A 3,144-nucleotide genomic window follows, 5' to 3' on the forward strand; every position below is an offset into this window, starting at 1 on the left:
TTGATAAAATAATAGCTATTGCGCTGAAGCGACTTTGAAAACCTCAATCATAATATTGGTTATTCATAACCATAAAAATCCAGCCATGTTGGCTATTAAAGATTTGAATAATACTAGCAAAAGGGCCCGTGCGTTGCAACAGGAGAAAAAATAAATCATATTTCCAATGGTTATGACCACATTTTGTTCACATCTCATCTCATGATGTTTAAAATTTATTTACAAATGCAAGAAAATGTATACCCTTTTTCAAATTTATTCACAAACTGAAGCAGTGTTCACATTTTTTTAAAATATCTTGGTTGTCAAAAAATGATAATTCAAAGAATTATTCTGAATTTCAAGAAATGTTTTTTAAAAGACATACTATAATATTTCGATCTACCCCGGCAATTAATTCTTCAAAATTCACGCTCATGTCGTAAAAATGTTGTAACAAACATGTTCAACTGAACTGTGTTTAGCACTGGACGATCAACTCATAAACTAACTTATATACTGAAAAGTAGGATGCTTTTGTTGTCTTAAGGAAATACATATGGAAAACATCACAAACTCACATAGCTACATGAAAATTCGTAGCTTTGTACTTACCTAGCTGATTTGTAGCTTTGAACAACTTCATGGCTTATTACACACCCAGGAAGATAATTTCATATGGCTAGATATAGGTGAATAACTAAGCAAAATAAACAGGTATCTTGTACTCCGTATGTTGCTGCAAATATTCAAGCATGTAAATCTGTAAATGGATAGGCAATGGATTGGAGTAGTATCCTGAAACAGAGTAGAAATAACTTCTTATTTACAACTCTAGGGTTTGATATATAACCCCTGTGAAGAACAGACATCGCCACTGTAACAAACAAACACAGCGGATCTTATCAAACAGCTTTTGGAAATTTACACCGATGTCGTTCCAGAAAAGCGTAGTTCAACGTTCTAAACTAAAGATTGTGACTTTTCTCAGTAAAGAAACAATAATCCCGTTATAAGTTGTCAGAACTCGGAACAATTGGACCAAGGAACTTCCAGCAAATAATAAAACCATCTACAATAGCAATCAAGACCTTCACTCCTAACTCTGCAATGTTGAGCCAAATTTTACCTCTGCGGTTTGCACCTCATCCTATGCGTCCACAAGATCTCTCTTTATGTCGGCGGCTTAATGTCTGTAGATCCAGCTGTTGACATTGCACTCTCTACACTCTCTAGGTGCTTCCGCGATTCTATTCCACGAGCGTGGCGTGGCGCGGCCGATGTAGGAGAGGAGACGGGATGGAGGTGGGGAGCTGCTGCTTATTCGATCCGGCGCTCGATGCGAGAGGACAAAGAAGGACGGGGCTCTGCCTGCTGCGCCCATCCTCGCCTCCCTCTCTATTCACAGGAGCTCGACCCCGCCGCCCTCTCCCTCCACGGGAACGCCATGATCCGGGGCTTCGCAAGATAGCTTGTCAGCCAATATGGATGTACATTGACACGACAAAAAACAGTAATTATGTTCATACATTATGAGTTACTCCCTCCGTTCCAAATTACTCGTCGTGGTTTTAGTTCAAATTTGAACTAAAACCATGACGAGTAATTTGAAACGGAGGGAGTATATTCTAAGTAGACTATAGATGACAAAGAATTATAACAGTAATGCAGCACACGAAACTCAACTCAATCAAGGTAATACGCATGCTCCCCTCCGAAATGCACCTGTACTACTGGAACAAAAGAAGGAATAGTAGTTAGCTTGATGTAAAAAAATCCTGATGAAAAAGAATAAATAACAGTCAGCTCCATGTAAAAAGCAATTATGCTGCAGTAATAGAAATAGAAGTTACAGAAGGCTAACCAGTTATTGCTGCCCACTACGCAAATCTGTAGCACTATGAACCATAAGCATTGCATTATTACATAAAGATAAACTTAACATATATATACCACATCGTGCGTCCAAATCTATTTCAGAAAGAGAAAGATCTATTCTTTTAGTTTTACTTGATTTTTGTTAGCAAGTAAAACTGTTGGAAGTTTAGCCATACCATGCCAGCTCTACATGGACCAAATAAACCACAGTAAGTTGTGTTAGCTATCATTATAAAAGATACTTGTAAATTTGACTCTCCCAAGTCTGGACTGCAAGACTTTTCATGAGCTTAACAGAGTCCAATGTCACTGGCCCAGCTTCTTGGTGGAAACCAGATGTGGTCTTGTACAGCAAGAAGCACTACAACAGGCAATCAGTTGACAAAATTATTGTATCAATTGGCTCTATGCCGATATTGTACAACAAGAATCACTATTGCTGCAGCTAGTTTCACAAAGAAAACAAGATGGCAAAAGTACAGATCGATGAGGTTCTTGCTTGAGCCTATGCCAACAGACCAATTGCGTTAAATACTTGCTCACCTCGACTTAAATTGCTAGTTTAACCATCAGTAAACTCTGGCTGTAAATCGTTGTAAATCAAACATAGCTCCATCATAATTTGCACAAAGAAAAAAGATACCTGGGACGAAGTAGGTCTTCTGCACGGACATGGCACTGAATTCGATCCAAATTGAAAACGGCCGCCAGCCCCAGGAGGTCGACGTAGAGCGGTGGAGGAGGCTGGGTGTGGCACCAGGTAGGATTGGGGCGGTGGGGACAGGAAGGAGAACATGGGGCTGGAAGGAAGCCGAAGAGGACAAATCGGCGGCGTGGAGAGGAGAGAGCACAGATCGGCGGCGGTGTATGCTGTTCAGGAGGAGTTTGTGCATGTTTAGGAGAAGGAGAAGGGGTTCCGGAGCGTCTGCTCGTGCACGGGGGAGTCGTAGCTGCCGATGCGGAGCACGCGGCCGGCAAGGACGGCCATGGCGGCGGCGAAGGGGACGACAGATGCGAGGGGGAAGAGAGGGGGAGGAGCGTGCGTACACGGGAGGCGGGAGGCGGGGCCAGGGAGGAGGAAGAACAGCCTGAACGAAACGTTTTTCTCACTTAAGAAAGGGTTGTGGGTTTATTTCAGAAAACCACAGAGACCTTTGTGCAAAAACGCCGCGACAGTGAACCCAGAGACTCATTCCGTGCTTTATTATTAGGGAGAGATAACCCAGTTTAAAAATCGGTTCCTGCACACCAACATATCACTTGTGCCCTGGCGGTTTACCGAAGGAC

The 3,144-nt window shown here is 42.2% G+C and overlaps 1 long non-coding RNA gene across 1 annotated transcript; it reads right to left on the reverse strand.

Annotated features, from left to right (window-relative positions):
- Positions 1-857: 857 nt before the first annotated feature.
- LOC125514881 (uncharacterized) lies at positions 858-2,937 on the reverse strand. Its single transcript, XR_007286647.2, has 2 exons — positions 2,501-2,937; positions 858-1,712 (listed from the first exon to the last, which is right to left on the reverse strand). It is a non-coding gene; the product is annotated as an uncharacterized LOC125514881 (long non-coding RNA).
- Between the last annotated feature and the right edge of the window lie 207 nt (positions 2,938-3,144).

This window comes from Triticum urartu, chromosome 6A (assembly GCF_056163025.1).
Source record: "Triticum urartu cultivar PI428250 chromosome 6A, HENAU_Tu73, whole genome shotgun sequence".
Lineage (NCBI taxonomy): Eukaryota > Viridiplantae > Streptophyta > Magnoliopsida > Poales > Poaceae > Triticum > Triticum urartu.